Here is a 19,834-nt window from a genome sequence, read left to right as displayed (position 1 = left end):
AAGGTCTGGCTCTGACTCTCATCAGGTCTCAATTTCAGAGGCCCAGTCTGTATGCATTGGCCACAGGGTCACTCAAATGACACTCACTCAACAGGTTTCTGTTGCTCAGATCCACAGCCAGATTTTCAGCTAAGTTCTGTGTCCCTCATCAGAGTAATTAAAGAAACCTTCATTAACAGCACGGACTCTGGAGCCAACCTGGGTTTGATGGGTTTGATGTCCAACTCTGCCATTTACGAGCTTAGTAACCTAAGACAAGCTACTTAACATAACTGTGCTTCCATTTGCTCCTCTGTAAAATGGGGTTATTCATAATACCTACCTTCTGGGTAGAAGCCTTATGAGGGTTACAGGAGTGACTACATGAAAAGTGTTTAGAATTGTGCTTGGTAAGCACAGGGTACGTGCTTAGTAAGTATTAGCTAGTAGAAAGCTAGAAAATAGGATGTGGCAAGTTATTTAACCTCTCTATGCCTAAGTGTTCCCATATGTAAAACAAAGATCATAATAACTCCCTCATAGCTTTCTTTGAAAATTAAATGACTTAATATGTAAAGAAATTAGAACACAGTTTGGCACAAAAGAAGCCTTATCACTGTTATTTTGTTGTTGTTCCCAGGCCGCAGGAGAGCCTAGGGCAACGTGGTTCACTCTCCAACTCAGACTCCCTGTCTGTCTGCCCTTGCTGCAGGTGGCCAGTAGGACGGCTGGGACAGTCCTTGAGAATGGGATAAAAGCCCCTTCTCTGCCTGGATTCAGCTTTCCCCTCACTCTACTATCAGATGTCAGGCTGAAGCCATGCCTCTCCAAGGTCACTTTGACTCTGTGTCTCCCATTTCCCTTTTCCACCAACCAGATAGGACAAGCTCTCCTCTTCCTTCTCTTTCCAGAAGGCACCTCCCTTATGTAATACTCTATTGTCAAGTTGCTCATGTCTGACTCTGTTTCTTGGTTAATTAAAACCTAATAAAATTAGGATTCCTTTTTCTGTCTCTATAAATTTGATTCTCAAGTCTATTTCCAGTCTGCTGACTCAAAACAGGAATAAGCTTTGAAATGATGACCCTCAAGTGGATAAATACCATTAATTCAATGAGGGGAATTCACAAGACAATGGGATAAATGGAAGATGAAAGTATATGTGAAAGCATTTAAAAAATATTCCAGTATGACTGACAATGATGTCATTTAAAGAACCCTCTGACACCTTCATTTTAACTGCTGCTGCTCAAATGTGCCCTAGAATGGCCAATGCAGGAGAGGGATGAGGTTTTCAGCCACAGAGCATCTGGGACTCAGCATTTATTTCCTGCTTCTGCAATGAAGACATGGAAAATAACATTGAGTACCTTGTTGGTGTCAGTCACTATACTTGGCGGTTTACACATGTTCAGTAATTCAAGATCATGCATTGAGCCTCTGATATGCCCCACGTGAGTCATAAAACAGTAGGGATGTGGTGGTGAAAAGGATATGTTCTATTAGAACTAACAATAACTCTATGTAGTGGTATTATTATTGTCTTTATGTACGGAATGCCGGGATGAACGTTAAGTGAAGTTAATGGACTTGGTTAATCTCGTGGAGCCGTTCTAGCCGCCAGGCCCATGCTCTTTCCACAAGGTGTAGCAGTAAGCTTGACTACTGGAGCAGGTTGACCCAGACTCTAGGGACTTGAGTTCTGGAATCTATGGAAGGGTTGACTAAGAATAAAAAAAACATATGAGATTTAATGCAAAATTATGCTTGCGTGTTGATACATGCATTTCTTTTTCTGGAGAGAGGATCTATAGCTTTCATCAAATTCTCATGAAAGCTCTGTCAGTGCAGACCTGTTTTTCTCCCTAGAGTGTTTGTGGATAACTTCCTCTTGGCATTACCACTGCTCTAAATATGTATTTTCTCAGGCCCACTGGGAAGCACAGTTCTAAGCAAATCTATTGCTAGATAGTAATGGAGAAACACAGAAGGTGGGGAGAAAGTGGCTTCAGAAACTGATATTCAGATAAAGCACTGAGTCTTTTATATAGTCAAACTCTAACCAGCAAAAGGGTGGGGCCACCACTTGTCTTTCACATGCCACCTGCTTGAATGCTGCCCTCGATGCTCATTGTCCCTGGTCTCCCTGCATAAAAAACTGGATGTGTGTGTTAATTTGCAGCAATGATGAAAAGAACAACAGTCTGATTCACTTTATGTCCTATTCAGGCTGGCTCTGGCCTACATCCTAGCAACTTTATGACATGCATGGATGAGACTCATTGGGAAAAAGAAAGAGGGTATGTGGGGCAAAAGACCAGGCACAATTGACTGCTGGTTCTCCTCATGTTGCCAAGACCTGCCTACTCAGCATCTGAAAGAGGTTGACCACGTTCTCCTAAATATTATTCTGTCTGTGGACTGGGCATCAGGGACTACTCAGGGAAGTGGACAGAACAATAATTTGTATTCTGAGGTGGGGCAGCCATGTCTATAAACTTCCAGATGGAAAGAAAAAAACAGAGCCGATTATATACCCTGGGGTACCCTGGAGGGTACCCCGTAGTGACTTGTTTATTATTGTTGTTATACTTCATATCTTCTGATTTCTTCCTTCCCCAGCAGGCTAAATACTCATGGATAATCCTCATAGATCTAAATATTGTATCCCTTGAGTGCTAAATATATTAGTTTGGATTAGTTTGGATGGATAACTTTTAAAAACAATATTATCGTAGCCTTCTCTAAGCACCTTTAAATATAGAGGACAGCAACAACAAAACCTCCGTCTCTTTTATTCTTGGAAATATGATTTAACCAAGCCAATGTTTATTGTAGCATAAGATCTGGAAACAATTAGAGATGTCACATATATTTGCATTTTTGATGACATTTGCAATGTAAATGATAGAATAATGGAAGACTTTGGGAGAGACATTTGTTCCCCTCTGTGCTCCGAGTACGTCTTCCCACAGAGGACACTGATTTAAGGAAAGCAGCTCCAAAAACAGAATAGATAATAGAGGTGAGAATGTTATTTTAATTTTAGATTTATGCATTTCTCTTTTATTGGATGAGGGAGAAAGGCATAGAATAAATGTCACCCAAATGACAGGTGTTAAATGCTTTTAACGTGTGTGCATGTATTTGTCTGAGCATGTGTCAGTACCAGAGGGGGGTGTCTTTGGAGGTATGTTCGGGTCTCGGTGTCTTTGGTTGTTTTGTGTGTGTTTTGGGATGCATGTCGGTAGCTGTGCAGGTGGTAAGGGGATGGCTCTTGAAGAGCATCTGGGAAAATCTTTGGGGGGCCAGATATCTGTGTGCATTTATGGTGGTAGCATTTTATGTGTATGTATTTGTTTTCTATGGGTGTATGAGTGGGTGTTTATTGGGAATGAGCGCTTGAAATCATCATCTCTGATAATCACAGGGGTTTTTGCAGGTCATTGAGTGGAACCTCCCAAACAGAAATCTCTTGTCTATTGGGAAGATGAAAGGCTAAGCTGGAATAAATGACCAAACGGTGAGGCACTAGCCAGCGAGTGGATATTTGATAAACAGCTGTGTATCAGGCACAATTCTTGACAAGGTGGATGCAGTGACAAAGGAAGTAGTCCCAGTCCTCAGGAAAGTTTATAGTCTAGGGAAGAAGATAGTCATTCAACAACAACAACAAAGAAATCAATTATTTAATTATGTGTCTACAGTGCCACGGAGGAAGAGTACAATATTCTAAGGAAGCATATAACAGGACACCCAACTTGAGTGGGATTAGGAAAGCCTTATAAAAGGATGTGACATTTAAATTGAGAAATCTCCAGTCCCCCTGCATGGCAGTTGTTCAGTGCCCTCTCACACCACCCATGGGAGTGGTGACCAGTGCCGCTCTAGCCCCTACCTCTAATGTAGGACTCAATGCCACCCACCTCTGCCTCTCATCTGCATTATGGTCACAGTGCTTCATGTGAAGTTTTCAGTTATCTTCTGCTCCATACACTGTGTATCTTACTTATTTTGGTCATCTAAGCGAAGAGCTTGTGTGTCTTCGCATAGGCCGACTGCCAAAGCAAATGACAAGCTAAAAATTCACAATAGAAGTTGATATCTTGTTTATGCAACAATTAAGAATAGGCATTCCTCATTTGGTGCGCTTCTGAATTGCTCTCATCTCAGCAGGGATGCAGGCTCGGGCTCCGTCCATATTGAGCCTCCATTCTCCACAGAGTTCTCCACTTTACTTCCAGGCAGAGGACGAACAGAGAATGGAGCGTGCCTGCAGGAGATTTTGTGGGCTGAGCCTTGGTGGGGGGCACATCCCTGCCGCTCAACAGCTACCTGGCTAGAACTCAGTCAGACGCCCTATCCAACTTCAGGGAAGAGTGCGAATGTAGTCCAGCTGCCTTCACACAAGGAAGAGAGTTTGGGTGAAGACTTGGCAGTCTTCACTATGGTTTAGTGAATTTAGTGAATTTCTGTGCAATGCCCCAGGCAGAGTGTGGCGGTGCCTTTAGTCTGAAATTGGAGAGCCAGGTGTCCACTTTTTAGCAAGGGGAAGTGGATGACACAAAATCACAGATGAAATGACTTTTGATGCACTAAAACCTGAACTAATTGCTTTGATGGGACAGATGTTGTCTTAACTTTCAGAGGGCTTTTATTCTGTTCTGTAGTACTTTGTAGACACGAAAGTCTTTGGAGGGAAAGACACAATCGTTTGTATTTCAAAATTGTGATTCATCTGAGAATGTGCCATGAAAAAAAATCCACCACGGATAAAGTTGCTTTACTAATATTCCACTAGTTATGTTATAAATCCCATTACCAATCCACATACTACCCATCTCTCTCTCTCTTTATCAGGATTGTTGGCATATACACAAACCATTCCTCCCTGCTTCCAGTTTAAAAATATTTCAAAGCAATATTGAAATATTGATAGGTAGTCATGATTCTCAGAAGGAAGATACCTTGTTCTACTAAGCAACAGAATTTCCATACAGTCAACTATTAGGCCGCGTGGTATTTGTAGCTTATTGTTTAACATGATCATAAGATCACTGCAAAGAGAGAAAAGTTCTTCCCAGGTTACCTGGAAAACAGCATTCATTCTGCAAGAATCAGTTTATTATCTCTTTGTCATACCTCCTTTGACCCACTTGGGCCAAGTTGAGCATTCCCTCCTTTGTGCCCACATTGTATCTGGAACACACTGGATTGTTATAATTTAGATCAGCATAGGAGCTCTCTGATACCATATTCTTATCCCCATATAATATTTCAAACTCCTCCTTTGAGGAACTATTCCCCTATCAGATGACTGCTCTCGTAGGGGCTCAGGAACTATTTGACGAATAAAAAAGTGGGCTAATGAATGCAGTAGAGTGATTTACGTGTAGCTGTAATTAGAGGAAATAAACACACCTCATTCCTTTGGGTTAAACCAGACCTGACATTGGAGGATCCTTGGTTTCCTGAGCCAGCTGCCTACATTGCTGGCTTGCCTCACCTGTGCAAACAAACAACACTTGCAACGGCTCTGCACGTGCTCACACTGTCCCATCTGGCAAACCGTGTTCGAGAGGCTTGGCTTCACTAGGGAGGATGCAACAGCAAAGAAAAATGCAGGGAGTGTGGCCTCTTTTCTAAAGACTTTTCTTTCAAGACAGTGAGAGAGGTCTTGCCAGATTTGGATGACTTCTTCCATAAAAATGGTAACAACCCCCAGCATAGGATTATGGTGAGAATGAATCCACATAAAAAGCTTAGCCTGAAACTTGGTGTGAAGCACGCATTCAGTCAATGCTGGCCATTCTTCTGATGCTGTCACCACTGCTTGTCTTACTATTTTAACACAGGCCTTATGCCACCATCTTTCTAACCCAGCACACCCTAACTCTGGAGAATGGGGAGAAGGAAGTCAGGTCCCTCCATCGTGTTCCATCAGGTTTCGTGAGCTTTGGTTATTGACCACAATGGCGTTCATTAACTACTGCTATCACATACTCTCGACGACAGGCGGAAAATCTCAACTTTCTGATAGCCATCGGTTGGACCTCCCAATTTCACATGCTGAAACAAGAAGCTGACCATTCAAAATCCCACAAAGTCGTTGTCTCTGGGTAGTCTGCGATTGTGTTGAAATATAGAAACTGTAGCTAGACCCAAAGTTAATAAAATTGTGTGACACATAAAGCTCTATGATGGATGGCAACCAATAGTCCAATACTGTTTTATTCTCTCTAATATACTGTTTCTCTGCAAAGGCCAAGAAATTAAAGAACAGTTTTATTCTCCCCTTCCAGCCTGTGCAGGGTAATTATGTATTATTAATAATGCAGCAGCACAAATGATATTAAATGAACTACATTTGTTAATGCAGATCTTATCTAACTGCTTTTTCCATCAGTGGACTGTTTCTCATCAGGGGGTACTAATTAGCTGTAATATGTAGAAAGATGGGACAGAAATCCAATCAGATAAATGGGATCTATTTGGAGAGATCCAGGAAGGAGGAAGAAAGGCATTCATGATTCTGTGAGAATTACTACAAGTGGAAAAGATGAAAATTTCTGCCGTTTCAACTTCATTTACATTTTGTGGCCGCAGAAGTTAAAATGCAGTACTGTTGGATTGGCCAAGCTGCAAAGGCCTGCAAATAATTTTATTTATCATGACTGTAACAGTGTTGTCTTTTGCAGTAATAAAAGTGCATATGGCTCTATAAAAATCCCGAATGGTTTACATGGCCCTTGCAAACATTAAACCTAATGTATTAGGGTAAAAACTGATGTTCTCCAGCTTTCCCCAACTATTGTGGGCTTACAGGAAATGCTGGCCTCTAAACTTTTTTCTTAGAGAAGGATCACCTGAAGCCCTCAGATGATATATTCCTGATAAATCCCAGGCTACCGATAAACCTACCTTCCAGATTCTCACCCTTCATAAAACTCTTGGGAAAGTCCCCACGGTGAAGGGTTGATAAGATCCTTTTTGGATTTTGCATCAGCTAAGTTGGGTGGACGTGTGGCCCAACTCAAGTATTAGAGCATCACTGTTCATCCTGTTTGCTCACCTGAGCCAGCTCCTACTCACCAGTGTCTGGGCTCCATCAGTGAGCCATTTACAAATGAAGTGCCTTACCAATCCGACAATATATTTATCACTGCTCTTGGGGGGGACTGTGGTCTCTTTAGGCCACCTTGAGTGGGCTGGTGGGGACATAGGGAGTGACACGTACTGCCATGTGAAAACAGATGTAAATGTGAATTGTTTCATTTGGGCTAGCTCAATGCCTCAAATGTAGAGAAAGTCTTCCCTACTCAAAAGCTTGCTAAGAAAAAGGCTGATCACTAAAGGTGATTCTTAGATAAAGCCTCCCACCCCCCCCCCTTTTTTTTTTGCCAGCCAATGACACCTTTTTGCTACTTTCTAAATCCTAACCCAGTAGGCACCCCAACACTGACTTATATATTAGAAAAAATATATTTCTGGGAACTGCTATCTCTTTACAGGGCTATCCTGATCCAAACCACAGCACGCACAGTCAATGCCTGAAACTCGTGGGATGGCATTAATACATTTAAACCTCTGAGTATCTGAACTTGCTTATATGAATCCTTCACAATTATCAATTGAAAACACCTATTTTTTCAGTTCTCAGTGACTCTGCAAAATGGCACAGCAACGTTTTGAAAAAATCGGCCTCATATTTTAACTGCCTTTAAAATGTGACATCATCATTAGTTGGAACAGAATTGGGATGGACACCAAAGATTTTACTAGCTGAGACTCCCCTGATCATTGGAAACGAATGAAATGTGACCTGGTCAGATAGAATGAGACCTGATGCCTCAGCAATTTGCAAATATTCAACACCTTTTTAGCAAAGTAATCATGAAAATTCAGGAGGCATCATTATAATATAAAATCATCCAGGCATCAAGGGAAATATATTTGTATACCTCATGACAAAAGTTGAGTGGAAGCTCAGGAGTACTATTTACATTTATATATACTTATATCATGTAATTAAAGCCAACAGATAAACACATCAATATGTTAAAACAGATGTAAAAATATATAGATAGACATATTGCACTGAAACCTTGATATTGCATCCAAATGAAATCCTGTATTCCAAATATGCCCCGTAGGAGTTTTGCTCAAGGCTATGCTTAGGTATACTCAAAAATTCCCGATAGCGAGTCACTGGGGAAAACATGTTCTTTTACAGATAATTGCTACTGGCAGCCAGAGACCTAGAGAATTTGATGTGCAGTAATGTGACCTGACTATGTATTAAACTTTTTTGAAGGACATGTGTAAAGTAATTTTTATGTGTCTCACACACCTTGGGTTTTTTTTCCCCCACTTGCTAGCACATTTTTAAACAACTTTTCTATTTCTAATATATCTATTAGATTTTGTCCTAATAGTTTTCAACCATAAAAGATATTGGTATTGTTTTCTTCTTCAAAAAAGGAAAGCAACCCAGAGACAAGGAAAAAAAAAATCCCATCTGAGTTGTAGGGAATATGTAAATAAAGCCAAGTTATTTTATTGGTAATGAACTTCAGGAAAAATGTGAGAAATAATAGTTGTTTGTTCACACAGACAAGAGAAATTAGAGATTAACTGATTTCAGTAAGGTGGGGAGGCATCTCTACTGCTATTTAAGGCAATAATCACCAGCTTTTCATTAAATCTAGGGACGTTTAGGAGATGGCTCCTGAGGTATTTTAAAAGATACTGCTTCAGAAGCTATAATTAATAACTTGAAAAAATTATAAATTGCCAAGTACACATATGTGCAATGATACAATTCAATGAAGAAATATCATAGCTGCTAATTACTCTGGTTCTGTTTTGTGTGTGTGTTATTATGTGGTCTGTTTTGTGTGTATGTGTTATTATGCAGTCCTCATTTTATCGTTCAATATTAGCATGTAAACCTTAATTAAGAATAATGTCAGAAGGTTCCAGGAATATTGCTAAAGATTGCACAAGGTAGTTCAGAGGCTTGTTTGGAGAGAATCCTTGGATCAACCAGGGAGTGTTATCTGTAAATAATGCACTTTTGTGTCACGAGTTACATGAATCATTACGAGCTGACATTGGAAATTAGCTTTTAAGAACAAAAATCCAGAGGGGAGAAAAATGAACTCAAACCAGCATGTAGTACAAAAATCAGGTGTGGGGACAGACTGCAGGAGTTGGGAATGTCACATTAGTTCCTTTAATGACAGGCAAGTGGCTCATAGATTTACATGCTTGTATTCTGGCGCCAGGGAGATGAACATCCAAAATGACAACTTATTAGGAAAATGATATATTTCTAGTTTCCATTAAGATCATTAAAAGCCACATTCCTTCTTCAGATATGCAAATGGATTTTCTATAGAAATCCATGAACAAGAGTAAGATTTGGCCTAAGTTCACTAAAGAGCTGCAAAAAAAAAAAAAAAGAAAAGAAAACAAGATTCTAGATATTTAATGGATAATCTAGGCCACATCTTGGCACTGTTTTTTCACTTGTGTTTTAGTTATTTCAGGGTCAGTTAGTACTAATGCCAAGGAAAACAGGGTGAAACTAAAGTGAATAATTTTGTCACATATTAAGTTGTGGTAAAGGATGTAGTGGGATAAAAATCAAAGTGAGAGCAAAATTTAGTCCCTCAAACTTCAGGTGGCCTTCAAAGTTTAGCAGGCAAAATCAGGATGTAGTTGTCATAGTGAATTGTCCAATATCACTTCCGTGCAACAGTGCGGCACAGGGTTAAAAGTCAGTCTTTTCAGCCAGAATGCTTGCGTTGATCACTACTCCCTATGGGCTTGTTAGCTGTGTGACCTAGGAAAATTTACTCGACCTCTCTATGCTTCAGTTTCTCCATCTGTAACGTGAGCGTGAATACTGTTTCTGCCTCATGGAATTCTTGTGTTATATGATGTCTTACATGCAAAGTATTTACCAGTACCTAGTACATAGAAGGTGCTATATAAATGCTCACTATTAATATTTTTCAAATCCTGAAAAATATCTTTCAGGACTTCACAAATCAGTGATTTGTGCCTAGGGGTTTCTTAGCAATGAAGCCATAGTGTTCCCTCAGTTTAAACTTTGTAGAAAAGTCACTTCCAAAAAACATACAAAACGTGATGGAAATATAATCTATATCATGCCCCTTTTTTCGTTATGATACTTAAAACTTGGTCTATTAAAATTCTATAAACAGAGGAAGTTCCACTTTGCCAGTTTTTATTCATTAGGAGTATATTCTCCTTGAGGGCAGAGAGTATATAATTTTATGAGTTCTTGTGCAAACTGGGAGCACTTCATAAATGTTAAACTAATCTCAAAACAGATTGAGTGTGTTGGACAGGCAGTGTTTTAAGAAAAGAAACCAGACAATGTTAAGGAAAAACCAGTGCATAAAAGTGGAAAGCAATCTTTAAATTTTTTTTAAATGTTTATTTATTTTTGAGAGAGAGAGAGAGAGACAGACAGATCATGAGGCGGGGAGGGGCAGAGAGATGAGACACAGAATCTGAAGCAGGCTCCAGGCTCTGAGCTGTCAGCACAGAGCCCAATTTGGGCTCGAACTTATAAGCTGTGAGATCATGACCTGAGCTGAAGTCGGACGCCTAATTGACTGAACCACCCCGAAAAGCAATCTTTTTAATAACTGACTTCATTATAAATATGTCCAAATTTTATAAAAACTGATTCTAGTGACTCAATCATGCCAAATCTCTTGAAAGGAAACTAAAGAATCACATATTCCTCAATGTCAGTGTTTTAAAATTGTTTTTCAGAGTGGTAGAAAACAAAAAATCTGGTGTCATTTCTTAACCAAATTTTAGAATAGCAATGTTCAATAGAAATATAATACAAGCCATGTCATTTTAATTTTTCTATTTGCTGCATTGAAAAAAGTAAAAAACTGGCAAATTTAATGTTTTAAATTAGAAAATGTTTAATGTTTCTGTATTTTTGAGAGAGAGAGAGAGAAAGCATGAATAGGGAAAGGGCAGAGAGAGAGGGGGACAGAGGATCTGAAGTGGGCTTTGCACTGTCAGTACAGACCCTGATGTGGGGCTTGAACTCATGAACCGTGAGATCATGACCTGAGCCGAAGTCAGGCGCTTAACTGACTGAGCCACCCAGGTGCCCCCAAAATTAATTTTAAGTAACATATTTTGTTTAACCCGGATGTCCAAAATGTTTTCGTTTCACATGTAATCAGTGTAAAAAATTATCAACGAGATATTCCATATTCATCTTTTTCCATACCAAGTCTTTGAAATCTGCTGTGCAGTTTCCAATTATGGCACATCTCAACCCACCCTGACCACATTTCAATTGCTTGTAGCCTCATGTGGCGAGTGGCTACCAGACTGCACGGCACGGTTCTAGAGCAAGGGGTGCGGGGACTGTGCTTTAAAAAGGCAGCAAGGTGGCATCTGTTGGCCTTGGTAAGAGCTATGCTTCAAGTCTCTACTCAAAAGGAAATGTTAGTAGGGCCTTTGCCTTTCCGTGTCATCGGTTTAGACGCATCACCATTTTTGTTTGTTAATTTTTCTTTTAAGTGTTTACATAGTACTCGTGTACCTTTCTGACGTCTTGTAGTGAGGTCTGTTCTTACAGAACAAATGGAAATCGGCTTTGGAATTCATGTGCCTGAAGAAAACTCATCTCGACAGCTGCTGGGGCAGCTTCAAGCACACGCAAGGTGAAAGAAAGACACCTGGGATTTTTTTTTTTAATACTAGAGGTGAAATAAGGAGATGGAGGGATGCCTTCTTATAGTGCCAGATGAGACAAACAGGTGGCACAAGGAAGGAACAAATAAAGGATGAAGGGAAGAGCAGCAGGTTAAGGCCTCGGGCAGAGCAAATACAAGATTCAGCTGCTGCAGGTTCAAGCCTGAGGCAGGATAATAGAGCTGACTGTGGCAGAAAGAAAATCAGACCTGTCAACAGTGCAGTTCATCCATGAATGTAGATGGGTAGAACAGTGTAGAAGGAATGCAGTGCCTCTTAGCATCCAGCATCCATGTTCGGCCTCAGCGTCCATGAAAGCCACACCACCTCAGGAAGCAGCTCGAGACGCCTCCGGTATTAATCAGATGACACCTACACAAATGAAATTGTGATAAGGGCCACGAAGGCTTCCTATTGTTTAAATTTTTCTTAACTCGGCACACCGAAGGGCTACAGGCAGCCGGCCCCCAGAGCAAGCAAATACACCGTAACTGGAAAAAATATGAGGAGAAATAAAAATGTTTCCAAAAATATTTCTCCATGAGGGGCCCTACATATAAATGAGGAAAAACCAATAACCTCACTCTTCTACACAAATAAATCATCAGAGAGCCACCCCAATGCCTTCTGCAATGAAGCCCAGCACTAAGAAAAATAAATCCCTAAAAAATAGAAAGTATGTGCAAAACTGATCGTAGATCAGGGAGTGAAGCACGTTTTTCTTTTTCTTCCCTTCACATCCACACACACTCAAGGGATATAGGAACACAAATGGCAAAGAACTGGCAAGACAGCGCCAGTGTGAAGGGCGTCGTAGAGCTGCGAGGCCTCGCCTTCTCCCAGGAAACCCAATGACACGGACTTAACACTGATGTGCTCTGGAATTGCCTGCACCAAATTTCATGGACAAACAGTTCTTCAATAAGTCCCAAGATATGGTATGCTTGGCATAAAACTTAGAGAAATCACCTGGTCTCAAAGTAAAGGAAGAGTAGCCTTGAGTTTTGGAATGGGTCCAAATCCTGCATGGAATTAGTTATGTTCTCAATGCTGTTTCTTTCTCAAAAAGAAAAGGAAAGGAAAGAAAAGAAAAGAAAAGAAAAAAGAAAAGAAAAGAAAAGAAAGGAAAAGAAGAGAAAAGAAAAGAAAGGAAAAGAAAAGAAAAGAAAAGAAGAGAAAAGAGGGGAAAAAAAGGAAAAGAGAAAAAGAAAAAAAAGAACAGGGAGAAAATGTGCCTGAAAGCTAACCAGTTGAGTCCCCTCTACTCCACTCCACTTCTTTTCTCTGAGTCCTTCCCTTGTAAGAATGACCTCTGAGGAAGTTCTTTAATTTAACTCATGAGCCCCAAGATCAGACTCTAACCCTCATATAGCTATTGAAAACTGCAAACGTGGCCTTGCACGAGAATAGGCCCCTTTATCTGCAGGGATCATGTGAGGGGTGGCCCCACCCCCACTCAGAGGCCACTCCGAGGAGAATGTAGAAAACTGAGCTTCAGGTGAGAGGGGCCAATATATTACTGATGCCTATCTGCCCGACACCAGGGCCCAGTAATCAGCCAGGCTGCTTTACTCTCAGCTCTCCTCACATAGAGTAATGAGAGTGCTTTGCACAGCCTTTCCCTGGAATCCCAATATTTTATTTATTTTTTTAAATGTTTTTTTAAATTTATTTTTGAGAGAGCACCAGCAGGGGAGGGACAGAGGATCTGAAGTGGGCTCTTCACTGACAGCAGTGAGCCTGACGTGGGGCTTGAACTCACGAATGGCGAGATCATGATCTGAGCCGAAGTCAGATGCTCAACTGACTGAGCCACACAGGTGCCCCGGGAATCCCGATATTTTAGCATCGGCTTGTATCGTTAGGGTCAACTTTTCTCATAGATAAGAAAATTGAGGACCAAGGGGAGTACACTGTTAGCTTCCAGGACCTGGATCATAGGACCTCTGTGTTTCCCACTGGCCCCTTCAAAGTACACAGACAGGCTTCCATATGTCTAAACAGAACACCCAGCTGTCGGTAGAAGTGGGAAGTCATGTCAAATAAGAAAGAAGGAAGATTAGGTGAAAGCTAGAAAGATCCTATGCAGACAGAGTAATGACCTATGCTTGCCCTTATCCTGGGAACCTGTGAATTGTTCTCTTACTTGGCAAAGGGATTTGCAAATACGACTAAAGTTAAGGGCCTTGAGATGAGATTATCCTGGATGATATGGGTGGGCCAAATCTAAACCACATAAATCCTTACAGAGAGCCTTTTCAGGCCGCATAGAACCAGAGAAATGGTGGCATAAGAGAGAGTTTCAACTGGGCTGGATCTGAAGATGGAAAAGACCAGGAAATAAACCCTCCCCTTGAACCTCTGGAAGAGAACACAACCTGCTCCTCACAGCTTGATTTTCACCCAGACAGAGCTGGGTCAGATTGCCATCCTACATGGCTATAAGATAATTCATTTGTATTGTTCAAAACAACAAATTCATGGTAATTTGTTAGAGCAGCAATGGAAAACTCATACAGACAGAACTTCTCATAGCAAATATTTTCTCCACTCAGCAGTTCTACCTTTTTTAAATTAAAAACAAATTTTTAAATATTTATTTATTTTTGAGAGAGAGAGAGAGAGAGAGAGAGAGAGACAGAGTATGAGTGGAGGAGGGAGAGAGAGGCAGAGAGAGAGACAGAGTGAGGGAGACGGAGAATCCAAAGCAGGCTCCAGGCATTGAGCTGTCAGCACAGAGCCCGACGGGGGGCTTGAACCCATGAACCATGAGATCATGACCTGAGCCGAAGTCAGATGCCCTACTGACTAAACCAGCCAAGCGCCCCAGCAATTCTAACTTTGGACAGACCGTGGCTGGTGAAGGAGATCCTGGGGTGGGCCAGCGGGTGTGAAGTGGATGGCATGGAGGCCAGGAGGGAGGAGCCCGGGGACTTTGAAGGTAGTAAGAGTGAGCAAAGATAGTAACTACCGCACCAAACTAACTGCCCTCGGGGCTGAGAAAACAAAGGGCAAGGGTTGGAGTTATGAGAAACTGGAAGTTCAGAAGGGGGCCCATGGAGCTGGGGGGGACTCAGCCCTTGGAGGGTGGGGGCATGATGGGCTGGTGAGAGGACTGGAGCCTGGGAGAGCTGCTGCCGAGGGGAGGGTTGGGTGGTAAAGGCCCTGCTGGGGCAGTACTGATGGGAGCAGCTAGCATGTCCACGAAGCAGATCCCTCCTCCCGCCCCTTATCTGCACTCTTTCTCATACTGTTCATGCTGCCATTAACAAAAACCACCACAGACCGGGTGGTTTACACAACAGACATTTATTTTCTCCCAGTTCTGGAGGGTGGAAAGACGAGATCAAGGGTAGGCAGATTTGGCTTCTTCTGCGGCTTGTCTCCTTGGCTCACAAAGGGCTAGCTTCTCACCGGTTCCTGAGAGGGCCTTTCCTCTGTGTACATCTCTGGGGTCTCTCTGTGTGTTCAAATTTCCTCCTTTTATTAGGGTACCCGTCAAATTGCATTAAGGCCCATCCTAAAGGACTCATTCTAACTTAATTACTGCTTCAAAGGCCCTATCTCTAAATCCAGTCATGTTCTGAGACATTGGGCACTAAGACTTCAGAGTAAACAATTTGGAGGGGTGCAGGGGGCAAAATTCAGCCCAGAACAGTCTCCCTCTCCAAATCCCTGTTGGCAAAACCTAGCAGGGTGCCAGCTGACAAATGAGAAACATAATTTTCAGAGTCCCAGCATCACAAAAGCAGAGTTATAAACAGGTAGGATTTGGAAATTAGCAACTGACCAAGGAAGGGGCTGACAATGGAAAGAACAGCCTTGGGAAAACCTGCCTTTGGGTAGTGAGGTGGAAAAGCAGTCTCAAGACCCCAAGCAGGATCTATGTGGATCTGGTGAGTCATGTGACACATGTGGCTGTGGGGGGGTGGGGACAGCCACCTGTTTCTATCCTACCCCCTTCCCCATTGGAGGCCAGGCTCTCTGAGAAGCAAGGGTAGAAATATGAGCAAGCACCTGTCTCCTAACTGTCGTTCTTTGTGGAGCCAGATGGTGATTGCTGAGGAAGAGTTCTAAGGTCATCATCAGGAAAGTGGGCCACCGAAGCAAGGTATCAGCATCTGAACTGGCCCAGCAGCTCAGCAGCATGTCAGCGGATGGGAAAGAGTGGTTTCCTCAAGGGCCTGGATGGATACAGATGTCAGCAGGTACTGTTGAGGTGACTTCCATGGGAGTCAGGAAGAGGCCGGCCAGGTATGACTGCCAGGCCCTGAGGGGTTAAATACAGTGGACAGAGACAGAATAAGGGAAAGATATAAACCAAAATCCATGTTGGTCCACTTTGCTCCCTGCTTCCTTAAAGGGGCCCCAAATGAGACAGAAAGATGATCCTTTTCTTTTCTTTTCCTTTCTATTTCTTTTCCCTTCCCTTTTATTTTCCTTCCTTCTTTCCTTCCTTCCTTTCTTCATTTGTTCCTTCCTTCCTTCCTTCCTTTCTTTTCTTCTTTCAATAAGGTGAATTGAAATGAGTGAAGTAAATCTGAGGTAAGTGCTAGCCCCTGAAAAAGGCCTTGAGTGATCATAAAGTTTAGAATCCCACGGAAAATAAATGACAGGTGTCAGTCTGGGGCATGAGACCACTTTTCCCAAGGTCATCACCACTGCTTCTGCATGCAGTCCTCACAAATGATCTAGAATTGTAGGGAATATTAGATATACAATTCTAGAGTAAGCTTATTATTAAAAAGAGAAAGAGAAAGGGAGGGGCACCAGCTTTGGTGAGCATCCTAAGCACCAGCTTAGGATGAGCTCTTGTTCTACAAAATGAATGCCCCTGTTGCAGGCAAAGAAATAAACGTTGAACTTTTTCATTCATTCAACCAACATTTACTGAGTGATTACCATGTGCCAGGTATAGTGAGGTGGCTTCTCCCTTCACTGTGTACCTAAGGAACAGTAAATCTGGTGACATAAAACTAATAATAGCAGCTAACATTTAGTGAGATGCTATGTGCACATGTGCGATCTAGTTACAATGCCAAGTATTTTACATACATTACCTCATTTAATCCTCAGAATAACCCATAGAGATAGGTATATATTTCCCATGCTTTCCATTTGAGGAAACTGGTATTCAGAGAGTTTGACCTAGCTGCTCAAAGTCACAGAGCAATTAAATATCAGAGTGAGAATCCAAAGTAGTCTTGTGTAATTCCAAAGTCCATACTTCCGGGTCAACTCTTTTTTTTTCCTATTATGGTTTCCTGGGCAGTGGGCCCCATGATTTTTCAAGGTAGTAATGACTAAATTTGAACACTATACTGACATGTGAATAGAGATGGCCAAGAACAGTCCACATGAAACTCGCTAGACGTAGGCTGCCAAATATAAAATACATTCTAAAGAGCCTGTGGTTTTTTGGGGGTGGGGTAGAGTCAAGGGAGGGAAGAAAGGCAGGAAGGAGAGAAACTATAGAAGGCTAGGAAGAAATGTTTAGCAGTGATGGATATGTTCATTATCTTGATTGTGGTGATAATCTCATGGGTCTATTCACCTATCAAAACTTATCAAGTGTATTCTTGAAATATGCAAAGTTTATTGTACCTCAAAAAGGTTGTAAAAAAGAAAATAACACCTATGTAACAGTTGGCTATCACTGCCTAACAAACCACTCTCAAATTCAGTAGCTTGGAACAACAATCATCATTTTTAGAGCTTATGTCACTGTGAGTTGTGGCTAGAACTTGGCTGATCTAGGCTGGGCTCAGCTGGGGCAGCTCTGTGCCAGCATCTCATCCTCCTTGTACCAACTAGGGCTAGCTGGGTATAAATTTCTCATGGTCATGGCAGAGGTACAAAAGGGCAATCAGAAACATGGGAGGATATTTATTGGCTTAGAACTGGCTTATTGTTACTTACATCCACATGTCATTTGTCAAAACCAAATCTATGACTGAGCTCAAAGTCAGAGGTGGGGAAATGCTCTTCCCACAGCGAGGCCGAGACAGGGGTGTAGATGACGGGAGGGGTAAATTAGGGCCAATCATCTCATCTACCACACAACATCAGAAACTTGCAAGGGCGGTTTGAAAAGATGAAAAGATGGGATCTCAGAATCCAGAGACAGTTACCTACTTTTCTAAAAGTCAGTGTTTGAGGACCTCTCTGGCCTCAAAGAAACAAGACCCAGAAATATCAGCCGAATATGAGAATGCTCATATTAGGGTATCTCTCTCCAAAGGAGTCACTGGTGTTCTCAGAAAAGTGACGGATTCCCCTGAGAGCTGGGACATAATACAGGAACACATGCAGGGGCAGAGCACAAGTCCATTTGGGGAAAGAGCACTAAAGTGTTATTGTCTTGGAAATGTGATGAGTAAAATGCATTACCAAAGGTAATTAAAACAACATGAAGGAAGCAACTTCCCTCGGTTAATTTATTCCAAGCAAGGAGAAAATCTCCGAACTAAATTTCGTGTTGGAACCTTTTAAGTCAGTTTGCCTTTCTTCAACTGCAGCTAATTTGTATAGTTTGGATTGTCCTGAAAGTTCTCATTGTCATCAGTGACTTAAAAATACTGCTACTGGGCAAAAGAAATCAATGATCTCTACATTGCAGGCTGAGTAATTACATAATAATGATTTGCATTAATGAAAAGACAAGTTGGTCCAGATCCAGATGTGCCAGTGACCACAGTTCCCTGCGACGTCTAAGCAGAATGCTGAGGTCGGAGAAATTTCAGCGTCAGTTGTGAGACAAAATGACTGGTTAAAAAGTCTTCCCTAATCAACATCACTTAATAGCTCTTTAATGACTGACTCATCATTTTTCTCCAAGTAAAAGTAAATTTAAATTTCAAAATAAAGCAAATTTTACTTATATCTTTGGCACAGAAGCAGATGTTTCCCTGACATGTGCACACAAGCTGTTGACTGTGACCTTGCAGGATAAAGCAGTTTTGAAAATTAGCTTTTGTCTCCCAATCTGGGGAAAACAATGCTGCAGTGAAGATTTAATAAAAAGTCATAGCTTCTCACAGAAGCTTATTTCAGCAAAGTAAACTATTAATTAAAATAACAAATGTCAGCTGTTTTGGAGGCTGACAGTTAACACAACGCAGCATTTGCTTACCTTGATGTACAGGATGCATGGGACACTGGAAGGATCCATAATTCATTCTGGGTATGGCTCTCTCATGCCCTAATATAGTGATAACAGAGTGATAAATTAGCTCCCGTTCAGCAGTTTCGTTAGCAAAAGCACTTGGGGACTTGGGGAAAACCCATCTAGAGAGGGCCTTTTGGCAGGCTGAAGGAATACACCCTTGAACAGCTTGAGTGAAAGTTTCGTGGCATTCCTGGGAAACTTGAGGACCAAGAAACACAGGTGGGGAAAATGTAAAACTAGGTGAGAGACAGAGTAAAAGCAGTGCATCACAATCTGCTCTTGGCCACAGTGGGGGAAAGAGTTATTAAGTGTGGGAAAGACTGTATCACCTCCAAGAGACTGGGGGAAAAAAGAGGTTGGGGGAAAAGAGAGGATCAGATTTCGGAGACAGATCAGGGAGGGAGGGAAGGAAGGGAAATTGACAAACATCCTTCACCATCTCTGAAGTCAGCAACTTAAGAGATTTGGGGGCAGATGAGGCAGAAGTAAGACATGTGAGGAAATTGGTTCCAAGCTGTTTCCTAATATGATTACATAGGTGAGAATAATAAATAGAAAAAGCTACACCGACTCTACGAGGCATACTGGTGGGGAAGTCTGTTTCAGGGCTTTTTCACTGAGACAGCTCAGTAATACATTATACAATTAAAGAGAGAAGAAAAGTCCTTTTAGTTGGGGCACCCTGTAAAAATGTGTATGGAAAGCCTGAAGAGGTGACAAGTGGAAAGGGAAAGGTGACCTGGAGGAAAGGTCTGGGCAAAGCAGATTAGCAGGGCAGTGGGGGTGGTGTGGGCCTGGTGGGTGGTGCTGAGGGAAAAGCAGTTTACTATTCAGGTAGGTGCACTTAGGGACATGCAAATCGCTTCAAGTAAAAGTAGTTCTGCTACCTCTCTCCGTGTTGCAGAAAACAGAACAAAAGCATGCATC

The 19,834-nt window shown here is 41.8% G+C and overlaps 2 long non-coding RNA genes across 2 annotated transcripts in view; one reads left to right on the top strand and one right to left on the bottom strand.

The window, feature by feature from the left end:
• The window catches only part of LOC128313909 (uncharacterized), a 44,648-nt gene extending 42,103 nt beyond the window's left edge, over positions 1-2,545 (top strand). Inside the window, exon 4 of the long non-coding RNA XR_008295006.1 lies at positions 692-2,545. This is a non-coding gene — a long non-coding RNA (uncharacterized LOC128313909). The remainder of the gene's footprint in view (positions 1-691) is intronic.
• Positions 2,546-11,756: 9,211 nt separating this feature from the next.
• LOC128312042 (uncharacterized) lies at positions 11,757-19,451 on the bottom strand. Its single transcript, XR_008290815.1, has 3 exons — positions 18,872-19,451; positions 15,757-16,009; positions 11,757-12,111 (listed from the first exon to the last, which is right to left on the bottom strand). It is a non-coding gene; the product is annotated as an uncharacterized LOC128312042 (long non-coding RNA).
• Positions 19,452-19,834: the final 383 nt, after the last annotated feature.

This window comes from Acinonyx jubatus, chromosome C1 (assembly GCF_027475565.1).
Source record: "Acinonyx jubatus isolate Ajub_Pintada_27869175 chromosome C1, VMU_Ajub_asm_v1.0, whole genome shotgun sequence".
NCBI lineage: Eukaryota > Metazoa > Chordata > Mammalia > Carnivora > Felidae > Acinonyx > Acinonyx jubatus.
The sequence above is the reverse complement of the archived record's forward strand: the minus strand, read 5'-3'. Positions and strand labels throughout refer to the sequence as shown.